Source organism: Bufo gargarizans, chromosome 4 (genome assembly GCF_014858855.1).
Source record: "Bufo gargarizans isolate SCDJY-AF-19 chromosome 4, ASM1485885v1, whole genome shotgun sequence".
Taxonomy (NCBI): Eukaryota; Metazoa; Chordata; class Amphibia; order Anura; family Bufonidae; genus Bufo; species Bufo gargarizans.
Window position 1 is genome coordinate 488862947 of NC_058083.1, and position 17370 is coordinate 488880316.

A 17370-nucleotide genomic window follows, 5' to 3' on the forward strand; every position below is an offset into this window, starting at 1 on the left:
GGCATAACTATTGGGAAAGGGGCATAGAGAGGGCATATCAACTGTAAGGGTGCACAATGAGAGCATAACTACTGTGAAAGGGGCACACAGAGGGCATAACTTCTGTAAGGGGGAACAATGAGGACATAACTATTGTAAAAGGGGCACAGAGAGGGCATAACTACTGTAAGGGGGCACAATGAGGGCATAACTACTGTGAAAAGGGCACAGAGGGCATTATTACTTTGAAGGGGCATAACTACTGTAAGGGGGCACAAGGAGGGCATAAGTACTGTTATTGGGGCACAGAGAGGGCATATTTACTGTGAGGGGGATCAATGAGGGAACAACTACTCTGAAGTGGGCACAGAGAGGGCATAATTACTGTGAATGGCCACAATGAAGGGATAGCTACTGTGAAGGGGGCCCAGAGATGGCATTTCTATTGTGAAGGTGAATCAGGGGCTGATTGGGAATTTAAAGTAGTCCTGGAATAAACTAAAAGTGGACCCATGTTGTAGGCAGGTCCAGATTGACAGAAGGTGGGGCAACAGAAGTAGGCAGGGCCAGCGATACCATCATGCAGGACAAAATACCGCCTGAGCAGAACCAAATACCACAGTGCAGCATATAAAAGCATAAAAAAGCCCCATCAGAATCAGATACCACAGTGAAGAACAATGTACAGAACCAGCAGAACCAGATATCACAGTAAAACACAATACAATGCCTCAGCAGAGCCAAAAACCACAGCACAGTACAAAATACTGCCCCAGCAGAACCAAAAGCCATAGTGCAGCACAATATGTTACCGCCCGCACCACAGTATTCAACTATATTCATCCTGAGGATGGTAATACAGTTGATTTCAGGAGGGGACCTGTGGCCACTGACCAGGAGCATAAGTGCCTGAAAGCTCCTACAATAATTCTAAGAGCATCAGATGTACCTGTCTGGCAGCCAAAAGGAGGGCTGTACATCGGCCCACTGGGAAATTTCCCTATAGGGTCTATGGCCAGTCCACCTATAATAACTACTGTTATGGGGCAGAAAGAAGGCATATCTACTGTGAGGGGACACGAGGGAAAATCTACTCTGAAGGGGGCACAGTTGACGCATTACATGCATAAATACATAGACATAACACATTTCCATAAAGATTACACACATGCATACGCATATATACACTTTACACACATTACTCACATTCCAGTGCCTTGCATAAAGACTGCACCACCTAGAATGTAATTCATTAAAGCATAGCTTCGTAGAGAACATGAAGAAGCAGGGAGTTCTGGGAGCTGTAAGCTCTGATTTCAACACAACTGTAAATGGAGCACTGCTTATTGTGTACTGTAAAATATTTACATTTTACTTCATTGTTAGATTAATACTATATATAAACTGTAAAACATTGGCAAAGGACAACATAATATCAAAGGCTGCAGATCTAAGGCATAATATTTAGGAATGTCATTGAATGTCATAATTCTATTTGATGCATGTTTTTTTTAATATTCAGTTTCCATTGCCACAGTATTCAGCTGTGTCAAAATGGAAGGATGTGTCAAAATGAAAGGATTTTGCAGATAATACAATGCATTTCGGGAAGTTGTCTCCCCTTCATAAGGTACAAACTGCATATGGATATGCAGTTTGTACCTGAGGAAGGGGAGACAACTTCCCGAAACACGTTGTACAGATGTCACATGGTTAGCACTCCTTTTTTCTGAGATTTCTGAGTTGTGTTATCTAATCTAAGCAAACACCTTCAATTGCTTTTCAATGGCTTTTGTCTCAAGATAATGAAATGAGTTAAGAAATTTGAGTTAACAGCGGGAGTGCTAACCATGGTACATCTGGATTATCCGCCAAATAGATTTCCATAATCTACACTCTTTGGGATCATCTGGCTGGTTCCTTGCTCTTAGGGATGTCCTTCCATTTTGACACGCTCAGTAACTTTTTGGGGGATCAGGCACCCCCAAAAAGAAGAATTACATCCATGGCTTCATACCAACCGTATCCTGGGATCCCATTTCATTTTCTGAGGAGCCTTTTCTAGAGTTGTGCCTAAGGTTAGCACAACCATCTAAGGTGAGCCTCCCTTTTTGGAGCCTAATCCTTATCTTTATTTGTATGTTATCACCCTGTGGTGCGCCTTCTTGTTCTGTATACTAGCAGATAACGCATGTGCCATTGACAGTATTCAGCTGATTATTTGTGGATTTGGTGCTGTCTGCAGTTGGATGAGGACTGGACATTGATTAAGCAATACGTTTAGTTAATTTATAGATCTCAGAATTGATTTTCTAGGTTCAAGATTTACAGTTAATTTGATTTGAACCTTGAATAAACTCAGAGAATTTGTAGACAGCATTCACATATATGAGACGGGGGAATCAATTTGTCATCAGTCTGCAAAATCTGTTTTACTTTATTATTTTACATTAAAGGATTACATTTTAGCAATGTTTCTTTTGCAGAATTTCTAAATTATTTCTCTCTAACTATGTAATATGAATTCAAAAGATTCAAAAATGAATATGTTTACGCAGGCTAAGTGAAAAAAATTATTTACTAAGTGTGATTAAATATAAGATAAAACAGACAAATCACATACAGAATTATTAAAAGTAAATAAACATCACAATCCAAATATGCAATATGGGGTAGGGGTCCGGTCGGCCATGTTATAACAAATGGCATCTACCATGTTATAACACATGACCAACACCCCAAGGTGTACAAGAGATAGGGCAAATCAATACTTACATCCTACCTAGGATTAAGCTCCAAGTGGAGTCCCCACTAATGTATATGTGTAACCAGAGGTATACACCTCGGCCCCATTCCTGGTGTGCATCACGCATGTCCGAAGATGTGTTTCTGAGATCATTACACAGAAATGTACCCTTATCAGCACAATGGGTGATGGGTACTACATTACAAGGAATTACAAGGAATATCCTTACACAGAATACTAAAAGTAATTTAAAAGAGACAAAATTAACCAGGACAGAACTAATCAGTACTTATAAATACCCTTACAATACAAACAATAAAATAAACCAATCTATATCTAAATTTCACCAAGCATGCCAGTTCCTTAGCAGGCGCTGTTACCCAGAGGTAAACATACTCACTATATGTTTGGAGGTGCACTGTGCATCTGTGTACCGCTGAGTAACTATTACACATTCCAAAACCTGCTCATAATTCAATTGCTATTACAATTGTTTGCGGCATTTGTGTCTGAGACAGGAATGCTAGATTGCGAAGCAGCTGGAGTAGAGCCTGATGTGAATAATTACAATCTGTATATAGTAATGTGGGATATGCTGTTGCTATATAAATCCTGGGAAATAAATAATTTAAATACAGGATTCCAAATCCCGCCAAACTGACATACTATGAAATTATAAAATTCTAGTTGCCATCATCCACCACTAGGGGGAGCTTGGGAATTTACTGCATACTGTTTTATTATTGAGTTTGTTGTATAAACAATACTTCAGAAACTTCTAAACTCCCCCTATTGGTGGCTGCAGGTATCCTGAGGTTTATAATTAAAAGGGTGGGCCACTTTCCGGCTACTGTAACCAATATATATGCACAATGACAATATGACACTTAGTAATATAGCTTTTGTAGATATTTGATGCCGTTTGCTATATTGCACAAGTCATGCCTCCTTGTTTGGCAAATCTGTACTGTCTGCACAGAGGTCCTGTCCAGACACTTGGTGGCTGATGGAGGGTCATGTGACCAGACATCACTCAGCCTCCTCCATTCACACCCGCTACACCTGCACTCAACTCTCAACAGTGCAAGTGCAGATGGCAGATGCAATGTATTTGAAAGGAGGATATTTGATTTGGTCAATAAGCAGCCATTTTATGCACAGGGCATCTGAGTGGGCAGCAGAAAAGACTTTGCATACCTTATGAAATATAGAAAATGTCTCAGAATTTCAACAAAGGCTATATTAGTGAATGCCATATAGTCATCTTGCAAATACATTCAGCAACAGTAGCCAGAAAGTAACCGCCAACCTCATTAAAGTGTATATATGTGTATGCATTTGTGTATATATAAATGTATGTGTATGTATATATATAAATGCCTCAGAATTTCAACAAAGGTTGTATTAGTGAATGCCATATAGTCATCTTACAAATACATTCAGCAACAGTAGCCAGAAAGTAACCACCAACCTCATTAAGGTGTATATATGTGTATATATAAATGTATATGTGTATGTATATATAAGTATATATGTGTATGCATCTGTGTATATATAAATGTATGTGTATATATAAATGCTTCAGAATTTCAACAAAGGCTATATTAGTGAGTGCCATATAGCCATCTTACAAATACATTTAACAGTAGTCAGAAAGTAACCGCCAACCCCATTAACCCCTTCATATGTACGGCGCTTGGCGGGTGTTTAAAGATGGCACCCACTGCGGGTGCCATAGCCGCAGGTAACCGCCTTCTTCTTCTAGCAGACACCCATAGCTCATGTCCGCAACCAGAAGCAATGCCGATCGCGGACATTTAACCCCTCAGATGCAGTGGTCAATCCTGACCACAGCATCTCAGCGCACTGAAACCGAAAGTGTGCACTTTCGGTTGTGCTCCGGCTCCCCGTGTGGAGATGGGAGTAGCCGGAGCGTGTAAAGCCCTTGCCTATAATAGGGCTCCATAGGAAAATGATCATAGATTCCAATGCAAGTGCATTGGAGTCTATGATAATAGCAATCAGATGATTGCATGTTATAGTTCCCTATGGGAACTATTAAAAAGTTAAAAGATAAATAAATAAAAACATTAACATTTGAATCACCCTCCCTTTCCCAAAATAAAAAAAGAACTAAAAAAATACACATAATTGGTGTTGCGATGTGTGAAAACGCCCATAGTATAAAAATATGTCAATATATTCCCCATACGGCAAACAGCAAAATGGAAAAAAGCGTCCAAATGACCAATTCGCTGTTTATGGTCACTTGATTGTCTACAAATTTTTTTTATAAAATGATCAAAAAGTCATACACATCCCAGAATGGTATCAATAAAAAGTTCAGATCGCCCCCGCAAAAAATGAGCCCCCAAACAGCTCCGTACACATAATTACCCAAAAATTAGAGGGGTCAAAATATAGCAACAAAAAAATAAAACTGATTTTTTTTCCCACTTTTAAACTTTCAAAAATTCTAAACGCAAGAAAAACTATATATAAAAGGTATCACCAGATTTGTACTGAGCTGTAGAATAAAATTAACCAGTCAGTTGTAAATAAAAAAAAACTGTAAAACTGTGGTGAAATTGAATTTTTTTTGCAATTCCACCCCATTTGGATTTTTTTTACTGCTTCTAACTACATCATATACAATAATAAATGGTGACATTGGAAAGTATAACTTGTCCCGCAAAAATCAAGCCCTCATATGGCTATGTGAACAGAAAAATAAAAAAGTTATGGCTCTGGGAAGGCAGGGAGCACAAAATGAAAACTAAAAAAGAACTAAAAAAAACCTCCGGGCCTTAAAGGGTTAATGTGTATATACAGTGAATATACAGAGTCTACACACCCCTTTTAAAATATCAGGTTTCTGTGCTGTAAATAAAATGAGACAAAGATAAATAATTTCAGAACTTTTTCCACCTTTAATGTGACCTATAAACTGTACAAATCAATTAAAAAACTAACTGAAATCTTTTAGGTAAATGGTAGAAAACAAAAAAACTAAAATAATGTGGTTGCATAAGTGTGCACATCCTCTTATCACTGGGGATGTAGCTGTGTTCAGAATTAATCAATCACATTCAAATATGGCACATTACCAAGAACTAGACGTCCCTCCAAAATTGATTAAAAGACAGAAAGAAAACTGGTCTGGGGGGCTACTAAGAGGCCTACAGCAACATTAAAGGAGCTGCAGGAATATCTGGCAAGTACTGTCTGTGTGGTACATGTGACAACGATCTCCCGTATTCTTCATATGTCTGGGCTATGGGGTAGAGCGGCAAGACGAAAGCCTTTTCTTACAAAGAAAAACATCCAAGCCAGGCTACATTTTGCAAAAATCTAAAGTCTCCCAAAAGCAAGTGGGAAAAGGTGCTATGGTCTGATGAAACCAAGGTTGAACTTTTTGGCTATAATTCGAAAAGATAAGTTTGGCGCAAAAACAACACTACACATCACCAAAAGAACACCATGCCCACAGGGACGCATCATGCTTTGGGGCTGTTTTTCTTCAGCTGGAACTGGGCCTTAGTTGAGCTAGAGGGAATTATGAACAGTTCCAAATGGCAGTCAATATTGGCACAAAACTTTCAGGCTTCTGCTAGAAAGCTAAACATGAAGAGGAACTTCATCTTTCAGCATGACAATGACCCAAAGCATACATCTAAGGCTACTTTCACACTTGCGTTCGGGGCTCCGCTTGTGAGTTCCGTTTGAAGGCTCTCACAAGCGGCCCCGAACGGATCCGTCCAGCCCTAATGCATTCTGAGTGGATGCGGATCTGCTCAGAATGCATCAGTCTGGCACCGTTTGTCCTCCGCTCCGCTCAGCAGGCGGACTCCCGAACGCTGCTTGCAGCGTTCGGATGCCCGTCTGGCCGTGCGGAGGCAAACGTATCCGTCCAGACTTACAATATAAGTCAATGGGGACGGATCCATTTGAAGTTGACACAGTATGGCTCAATTTTCAAACGGATCCGTCCCCCATTGACTTTCAATGTAATGTCAAAACGGATCCGTTTGCACAATCATGAACAGTGCATGGTAATGCAAACGGATCCGTTCTGAACCAAGTTTCTGACCACTTATAAATGGGGAACCTCTTCTCCCACTCTTCACACATTGATAGCAACACCTCAGGAGAAATGCTAGCACAGGCTTCCAGTATCCGTAGTTTCAGGTGCTGCACAGCATATGCTGTGAAGATACGAGATGTTCAGCACCTGAAACTATGGATACTGGAAGCCTGTGCTAGCATTTCTCCTGCGGTGTTGCTATCAATGTGTGAAGAGTGGGAGAAGAGGGTTGCATTCACAATCCAACACAATGGGCAGCACATTGAACACATTTTATAAGTGGTCAGAAAATTGTAAATAACTCATGAAAGAATAAAGTTACGTTAAAACCAAGCACACCTATGTTTTTCTTGTGAAATTCCCAATAAGTTTGATGTGTCACATGACCCTCTTCCTATTGAAAAAACAAAAGTTGGATTCAAAATGGCCGACTTCAAAATGGCCGCCATGGTTACCACCCATCTTGAAAAGTTTCCCCCCTCACATATACTAATGTGCCACAAACAGGAAGTTAATATCACCAACCATTCCCATTTTATTAAGGTGCATCCATATAAATGGCCCACCCTGTACTTCATGTTTGGAACATTTTGGGAATGCCATTTTATTTTTGGGGGACGTTAAAATGCTTAGAAGTTTAGAAGCAAATATTGAAATTTTTCGGAAAATGACCCCATTTTGGAAACTACACACCTCAAGGTATTAAAAACTGATTTTACAAACTTTGTTAACCCTTTAGGTGTTCCACAAGAGTTATTGGCAAATGGAGATAACATTTCAGAATTTCAATTTTTTGGGAAATTTTCCTTTTTTTTTTTTTTTCCAGTAACAGCCGGTTAATAGCCAAACAAAACTCAATATTTATTGCCCTGTTTCTGTAGTTTGCAGAAACACTCCATATGTGGTTGTAAACTACTGTACTGTCATGGAACCATGAACCAGACGTACAACAGAGATAGGTGGAATAAGAAGGCTTTATTGAAAATCAAGCCGTAGCTAAAGTCCAAACGGATGGCTAAACCGAAGCAGGGTCTTGCGTAGACGGAGGTCAGGAACCAGGAGGGTAGTCAGACGTAGCCAGGATCAGGAACCAACGGGGTAGTCAGACGAAGCCAGGATCGGGAACCAACGGGGTAGTCAGACGAGGCCAGGATCAGGAACCAGAAGCAGCAGCAGTCTTTGAAGCATGTGCACACAGGAGGACCAAGCAAGGAACTGAAGCCACAGACCTTCTATATATATGAGCTAGGCATCCAGCTCCTCCCAGTGGGAAGGAGGAGCCGCAGGGTGGGAGGCTACAAGAAACCCAGAAACCAAGATGGCCGCCAGCACATGTCAAACGAAGGAGAACAGTGAGAAGGTAAGACCATGACAGTACCTCCCCCTCAAGGGCCCCTCCTCCGCGGAGTAAGGAACGGTTTCAGAGGGAAGCGTGCGTGGAAGGCTCGGAGCAACGCAGGAGCATGGACATCTGTGGAGGGAACCCAGGAACGCTCCTCTGGACCATAACCACGCCAATGGACCAAAAACTGCAACCGACCGCGGACCAGGCGTGAGTCCAGGATATTGCTCACCTCATATTCCTCACGATTGCCCACTTGGACCGGACGGGGCCGAGGAACCGAGGAAGTGAAACGATTACACACCAATGGCTTCAACAGGGAGACATGAAACACGTTGGAGATCCGCATGCCAGGAGGAAGCGCAAGGGCATAGGCTACCGGGTTTACCCTGTGAAGCACTCGGAAGGGACCAACAAAGCGAGGCGCCAGCTTGGGAGTGGGCACTCGAAGGTTGAGGTTGCGGGTGGACAACCATACACGGTCTCCGACCTGGTAGGAAGGAGCGGGCGCTCGTCTGCGATTAGCCTGGAGTCTCTGGCGTTGCGCAGAGACCTCAAGGGACCTCTGGATCTGTACCCAAGAAGTACGTAGGACGGAAAGGTGATCCTCCACAGCCGGAGTATCCTGGGGAGAGAATACCTCCGGTAACACGGCAGGTTGGAACCCATAATTGGCCATGAAGGGAGACGTCCCAGAGGAAGAGTTCACCGCCGTGTTCCTGGCAAACTCAGCCCAAGGCAGGAGGTCAACCCAATTGTCTTGGTGATCGGAGACATAGCAACGAAGGAATTGCTCCAAGGCCTGATTGGATCGTTCTGCGGCCCCATTGGACTGAGGGTGGTAGGCCGAGGAGAAAGAGAGATGAATCCCCAACTGGGAGCAAAAGGCGCGCCAGAACCTGGACACAAACTGACTCCCCCGATCCGACACAATCTCCTTGGGCAAACCGTGCAACCGGAAGACCTCCCTGGCAAAAATCGAGGCCAACTCTTGTGCAGAGGGTAACTTCTTGAGAGGAACACAGTGGCACATTTTGGAAAACCGATCCACAATCATGAGAATGACCGTATGGCCTCGGGATGCAGGAAGGTCCACAATGAAATCCATCCCCAGGTGTGACCATGGACGCTCCCCGGTGGCTATGGGTTGCAAAAGGCCCAACGGAAGGTGCCGAGGGGACTTACTCTGGGCACAAACGGAGCATGCCGCTACATATGCAGCGATGTCGGAACGTAGAGAAGGCCACCAGAACAGACGTGAAACCGCCCAGGACAGCTGATTCTTTCCAGGGTGCCCCGCGGCCTTGGAGTTATGGTAGGTTCGCAACAACCGAGTGCGCAACTCCTCAGGCACAAAACATCTGCCGTTGGGTCTCCCAGAGGGAGCACCAGATTGAGCCGCCAAAATCTGCTCACCCAGAGGAGAGGTCAGGCTGGTGCGAATAGCAGCCAGGATCTGATTCGGGGGTATGACCGTAGTCGGAATCGACTCCTCCCCGGACAGCTCGGAGTACTGCCGTGATAAGGCATCCGCTCTGATGTTCTTGGAGCCGGGTAGGTAGGAGACCACGTAATTAAAACGTGACAAGAACAGAGCCCATCTGGCCTGACGTGGTGTCAATCTCTTGGCCTCAGAGAGGTAGGTCAGATTCTTGTGGTCCGTCAGGATGAGAACCGGAACCACCGAGCCCTCGAGCAAGTGCCTCCATTCTTTAAGGGCCTGCACGATGGCCAATAACTCCCTGTCACCAATCTGATAGTTGCACTCCGCGGAAGACAGTTTCCGGGAGTAAAACCCACAAGGAAGCAGAGGACCCTCTGGTGTTCTACGCTGAGACAGGAGGGCGCCTACTCCCGTCTCAGACGCGTCCACCTCGAGGACAAAAGGCAACCCAGGGTTGGGATGCGACAGAATCGGAGCCGACACAAAGGCGGACTTTAGAGCCTTTAAAAGCTCGGATGGCCTCGAGCGACCAGACCTGAGGATTACTGCCCTTCCTGGTCAGATCCGTGAGAGGCTTGGCTAGCATGGAAAAGTCCCTGATGAACTTCCGATAATAATTGGCGAAGCCCAAAAAGCGCTGCAGGGCACGAAGCCCACTGGGCTGGGGCCACTGTAAGACAGCCGAAACCTTCTCAGGATCCATGGAGAACCCCTCAGCGGAAATGATGTAACCTAAGAAGGTTACCTGGGATCGGTGAAATTCGCATTTCTCAAGCTTACCGAACAGCTTGTTCTCTCGTAAGCGTTGCAACACTCGTCTGACATCCAGAATGTGGGCCTCCATGGATGCAGAATATACCAAGATGTCATCCAAATAGACCACCACACACTGCTGCAACAGGTCACGGAAAACATCGTTGATGAATTCCTGGAAGACTGCGGGCGCATTGCACAACCCAAAGGGCATAACCAAGGATTCATAATGACCGGTCCTGGTGTTAAACGCGGTCTTCCACTCATCGCCCGCCTTGATCCTTACCAGGTTATATGCCGCCCTCAGGTCGAGTTTGGTAAAGACCGTGGCCCCTTTGAGGCGATCGAACAGCTCGGAAATCAAGGGTATCGGGTAAGCGTTCTTGATCGTGATGCGATTGAGACCCCTGTAGTCGATGCAAGGCCTCAACTCACCGCCCTTCTTTTTCACAAAGAAAAATCCAGCCCCTGCCGGGGACGAGGATTTGCGAATGTGTCCGCGTGAAAGCGCCTCCCTCACGTACTCCTCCATGGCCTCATTCTCCGCTACCGACAGTGGATAGACTTTGCCACGAGGAGGAACGGCACCAGATTGTAACTCTATGGCACAATCGTATGGGCGGTGCGGAGGTAGGGCAACCGCGCGCACCTTATCGAATACATCCCGGTACTCCTCGTATTCAGGAGGCAACAGAGAGTCCGAGGAAGTACACAGCAACTTGACAGGCCCATGGATGCAACTAGCCCCACACTGCGGTGACCACGAGAGGATCTCGGCCGATCTCCAATCGAAAGTCGGATTATGCTTCTGGAGCCAGGGGTACCCCAAGACCACCGAGTAGTGTGGAGACGAAATAACCTGGAGACAGACCGACTCTCTGTGAACGGCACCAATGGCCATCCCCACTGGAAGGGTCTCCTGAGTCACGTGTGGCGGCAGAAGGGGTCTGCCGTCTATCGCCTCAAGAGCCAGTGGGGAACCTCGAGGCTGCAGAGGAATGGAATTGGCGGCGGCGAACACACTATCAATGAACAAGCCACCAGCACCAGAGTCCACCAACGCCTGGGTCGTCACCGAGCCCCCGACCCAGGAGAGGACAACAGTAATCAGTGGTTTGTCAACACGGGAAACCGGGGACGAGGAGACTCCACCCAAGATCTGCCCCCGACAGGATCTCAGGTGCGAGCGTTTCCCGGACGGTTCGGGCATGCCAACCGAAAATGCCCACCGAGACCACAGTACATGCATCGGCCCTCGCGTCTCCGGAGTACCCTCTCCCCCTCGGACAGGCGAGCAACCCCCAGCTGCATGGGTTGACCCCCAGACCAGTCATCCCCAGGAGGCGTGGGAGGAGAGGGAGGCACGGGTGGGACGGCAAACGTAGGCGCCAATCTGTTAGAAGGCCTCCGCAGGCTCTCCTTAAAGGAAGGTCTCTCCCTGAGTCTGGTGTCAATCAAAATCAGGAAAGAAATAAGTGACTCGAGCTCCACTGGTAGGTCCTTGGCTGCAATCTCATCCTTCAAGGCATCCGAGAGACCATGAGAGAAAGCAGCGACCAGAGCCTCATTATTCCAGCCCACCTCTGCTGCCAGGGTACGAAACTCAATGGCGTATTCAGCTACGGATCGTGAACCCTGTCTGATGGACATAAGGAGCTTCGCAGCAGAGGCAGCACGAGCCGGCACATCGAATACCTTCCGAAGAGAAGCAACAAAACCGGAAAACTCGGCAACCACCGGATTGTTGTTCTCCCATAAAGGGCTGGCCCAGGCCAAGGCCTTGTCCGAGAGCAGCGAGATCAAGAAGCCCACCTTTGATCTCTCAGTAGGAAAGGCATGTGGCAGCAACTCGAAATAAATGGCCACCTGGTTAAGGAAACCTCGGCACTGAGTTGGCTCTCCCCCAAAGCGCTGTGGAAGGGGGGCAGAACCGGTCATACCCCGAAACACCGCAGGTGCAGCAACAGGTGTCGGGGTAGACTCTGGCGCAACAACCGGAGCGGCAGTAGGAGCGGGACCAGGAGCGACAACCGACCCATCGGCAACGGAAGCTAAATGAGCCGTGCGTTCAAGCAGGGTTTGTAACGCCACAGCGAACCGACCCAACAGGTGATCCTGCTGATCAAGTCTGGCAACCAGCGTAGGTAGCGAGGATGGCCCTGTACCGTCAGAATTCAGGGCTTGGTCCTAATGTCATGGAACCATGAACCAGACGTACAACAGAGATAGGTGGAATAAGAAGGCTTTATTGAAAATCAAGCCGTAGCTAAAGTCCAAACGGATGGCTAAACCGAAGCAGGGTCTTGCGTAGACGGAGGTCAGGAACCAGGAGGGTAGTCAGACGTAGCCAGGATCAGGAACCAACGGGGTAGTCAGACGAAGCCAGGATCGGGAACCAACGGGGTAGTCAGACGAGGCCAGGATCAGGAACCAGAAGCAGCAGCAGTCTTTGAAGCATGTGCACACAGGAGGACCAAGCAAGGAACTGAAGCCACAGACCTTCTATATATATGAGCTAGGCATCCAGCTCCTCCCAGTGGGAAGGAGGAGCCGCAGGGTGGGAGGCTACAAGAAACCCAGAAACCAAGATGGCCGCCAGCACATGTCAAACGAAGGAGAACAGTGAGAAGGTAAGACCATGACATGTACGGGCACATGGCAGGGTGTAGAGGGAGTGCTGTGTGGTTTTTGGAAGGCAGATTTTGCTGGACTATTTTATTTACACCATGTCCCATTTGAAGCCCCTCTGATGCACCCCTAAAGTAGAAACTCCATAAAAGTGACCCCATTTTGGAAACAACGGGATAATGTTGCAGTTTTGTTGGGGCTATTTTTAGGTTGCATATGATTTTTGGTTGCTCTATATTACATTTTTGTGAGGCAAGGTGCCAAAAATAAAATAAATTTAAATTTAATCTCCATTTGCCATAAACTGTTGAGGAACAACTAAAGGTTCAATATACAGGTCCTTCTAAAAAAATTAGCATATTGTGATAAAGTTCATTATTTTCTGTAATGTACTGATAAACATTAGACTTTCATATATTTTAGATTCATTACACACCAACTGAAGTAGTTCAAGCCTTTTATTGTTTTAATATTGATGATTTTGGCTTACAGCTCATGAAAACCCAAAATTCCTATCTCAAAAATATGGCATATCATGAAAAGGTTGTCTGAACGAGCTATTAACCTAATCATCTAAATCAACTAATTAACTCTAAACACCTGCAAAAGATTCCTGAGGCTTTTAAAAACTCCTAGCCTGGTTCATTACTCAAAACCGCAATCATGGGTAAGACTGCCAACCTGACTGCTGTCCAGAAGGCCATCATTGACACCCTCAAGCAAGAGGGTAAGACACAGAAAGAAATTTCTGAACGAATAGGCTGTTCTCAGAGTGCTGTATCAAGGCACTTCAGTGGGAAGTCTGTGGGAAGGAAAAAGTGTGGCAGAAAACGCTGCACAACGATAAGAGGTGACCGGACCCTGAGGAAGATTGTGGAGAAGGACCGATTCCAGACCTTGGGGGACCTGCGGAAGCAGTGGACTGAGTCTGGAGTAGAAACATCCAGAGCCACCGTGTACAGGCGTGTACAGGAAATGGGCTACAGGTGCCGCATTGCCCAGGTCAAGCCACTTTTGAACCAGAAACAGCGGCAGAAGCGCCTGACCTGGGGCTACAGAGAAGCAGCACTGGACTGTTGCTCAGTGGTCCAAAATACTTTTTTCGGATGAAAGCAAATTTTGCATGTCATTCGGAAATCAAGGTGCCAGAGTCTGGAGGAAGACTGGGGAGAGGGAAATGCCAAAATGCCTGAAGTCCAGTGTCAAGTACCCACAGTCAGTGATGGTCTGGGGTGCCATGTCAGCTGCTGGTGTTGGTCCACTGTGTTTTATCAAGGGCAGGGTCAATGCAGCTAGCTATCAGGAGATTTTGGAGCACTTCATGCTTCCATCTGCTGAAAAGCTTTATGGAGATGAAGATTTCATTTTTCAGCACGACCTGGCACCTGCTCACAGTGCCAAAACCACTGGTAAATGGTTTACTGACCATGGTATTACTGTGCTCAATTGGCCTGCCAACTCTCCTGACCTGAACCCCATAGAGAATCTGTGGGATATTGGGAAGAGAAAGTTGAGATACACAAGACCCAACACTCTGGATGAGCTAAAGGCCGCTATCGAAGCATCCTGGGCCTCCATAACACCTCAGCAGTGCCACAGGCTGATTGCCTCCATGCCACGCCGCTTTGAAGCAGTCATTTCTGCAAAAGGATTCCCGACCAAGTGTTGAGTGCATAACTGAACATAATTATTTGAAGGTTGACTTTTTTTGTATTAAAAACACTTTTCTTTTATTGGTCGGATGAAATATGCTAATTTCTTTAGATAGGAAATTTGGGTTTTCATGAGCTGTATGCCAAAATCATCAATATTAAAACAATAAAAGGCTTGAACTACTTCAGTTGGTGTGTAATGAATCTAAAATATATGAAAGTCTAATGTTTATCAGTACATTACAGAAAATAATGAACTTTATCACAATATGCAATTTTTTTTAGAAGGACCTGTAGTTAGTAAAATCAGTTTTGAATACCTTGAGGGGTGTATTTTCTTAGATGGGGTTGCTTTTATGGAGTTTCTACTCTAGGGGTGCATCAGGGGTGCTTCAAATGGGACATGGTGCTAAAAAAAAAAGGCCAACAAAATCTGCCTTTCAGAAACCATACAGCGTTCCTTTCCTTCTGCGCCCTGCCGTTTGGTCATACAGCAATTTACGACCACATATGGGGTGTTTCTGTAAACTACAGAATCAGGGTAATAAATATGGAGTTTTGTTTGGCTGTTAACCATTGCTTTGTTACTGGATAAAATGGATTAAAATGGAAAATGTGCCAAAAAATAGCTGTTTTGGCACCGTTTTTATTTTAATTTTTGACTGTATTCATCTAAAGGGTTAGGTCATGAAGTATTTTTATAGAGCATAGTCTTACGGACACGGTGATACCTAATATGTCTACTTTTTTAAAAAGTTATTTAGGTTTTATACTATATTATCCTTTTTTAAACAAACAACAAAAAATAAACATTTTAGTATCTCCATAGTCTAAGAGTCCGTTTTTTTTTTAGTTTTTAGCCAATTGTTTTAGGTAGGGGCTCATTTTTGGGCTGGATGAGAGGACAGTTTTATTGGCATAATTTTAGGGGGCATATGACTTTTTGATTGCTTGCTATTACACTTTTTTTGTGATGTAAGGTGACATAAAAAATACCTTTTTTGCACCATTTTTATTTTATTTTTTTGACCGTGTTCATCTGAGGTGTTAAGTCCTGGGGTATTTTTATAGAGCAGATTCGTATTTTTTTTAGTTTTACAAAATATCATCTTTGAAAAATATATATATTTTGGTGTCTCAAGTCTGAGAACCATAGTTTTTTTTTCAATTGTCAGTGGCTAAATGGAATTAAAATTGGGGAAGTGGATTATAAATTTAGTACTACATGGAAGTGTGGTACTCACTGAAGCAACCAATAATGCAGAGGCCCGGATGATCGGGGCACGTGTCACACTGAGTGGTGGTGTCCTTCCATATCCCCCTCCTGTGACACACTCTTGCACCTTTTTGGGGTTCTTTCCAGTATGGGGGACCACACCTGGAAAGTGTTGGCCAGGGATGACCTGGGCGCCTCCAGTTACTGAGGTACTCTGGCCTGTTCTTTCCCGGTCAGAAAAGATCAGGGCCTTGAGGACTGCCTCATAGAACTGGAAGAATTTACCTGTGTTGCCAGCGCTCCGGGACAGCACAAAAGAGTTGTACAAGGCAACCTGAACCAAGTAGACCACAACTTTTTTGTATCATGCCTGGGTTTTGCGCATGGCGTTATATGGCTTGAGGACTTGATCAGATAGATTAACTCCTCCCATATACCGATTGTAGTCGACGATACAATCGGGCTTAAGGACTGTTGCCATGGTACCCCGCACAGGGACAGGGGTGATGCCGTTACCATGAATTGTGGACAGTACAAGGACATCCCTCTTGTCCTTATATCTGACCAGCAACAGGTTTTCACTGGCCACACGGTTCCACAAGCGGACGTGAATCTGGCGGCGAGGGACTAGAACAAGGGGATACTAGTATAAAAGTTATCCACGTACAGGTGGTAACCCTTATCTAGTAGTGGGTGGATAAGGTCCCACACAAGTTTCCCTCTAACACCCAGAGTGGGGGGACATTCTGGGGTTTGAATATGGGAATCTTGCCCCTCATACACACGAAATTTGTAAGTGTACCCTGAGGTACTCTCACAAAGTTTGTATAGCTTGTGCATAATGCAGGCATTTCCAAATGGCCTCAAAATAGGAGCGTGTCATGGCTGTACTGTAAAGTGGGGTCTGGTACAGGACGTCCCCACTCCAGTACGGCCTGACACTGGGTTTTTTGACTAGGCCCATGTGCAGCACGAGGCCCCAAAACGTCCTCATCTCGGCTGCACTGACCGGAGTCCAGCCATCGGCCATAGCCAAAAAGAGTAACCTGCAGCACCCCTGGGGGTCTAGGGTTACACAGCTGTACTGCGGACCCCAGACACCCGATCAGGGTGATGCAACAGTTAAACTTTTTTTTTTTTTTTTAAACTTTCCCTGAATATCCCTGCCTAACCTAACCTTTCCCTAACCTGTCCCTAACCTGTCCCTATGTACCTTTTAGTGCCAGTTGGCACTGTGGACTGTCAGAAGAGGGTTGCTGGGCAGAGATGGGGGTTGCTGGGCACAGATCAGACGCAGGCTCCTCTCTCCTCGCTCACGGACACAGAAAGGAGGAGGAGAGAGGAGCTGCAGTAACTTAAGCCTCAGAAGTGATCCTGAGAGGTGATGTCACAATCACCTCTCAGGATCGCATGATGGTGATTGGTGGTGTATTATCACACCACCGATCACCATCCTATTCCGGGTTATCGGGTCACAGGACCCCACTCGGCATTGACGTACCGGTACGTCATGTGTCCTTAAGTAC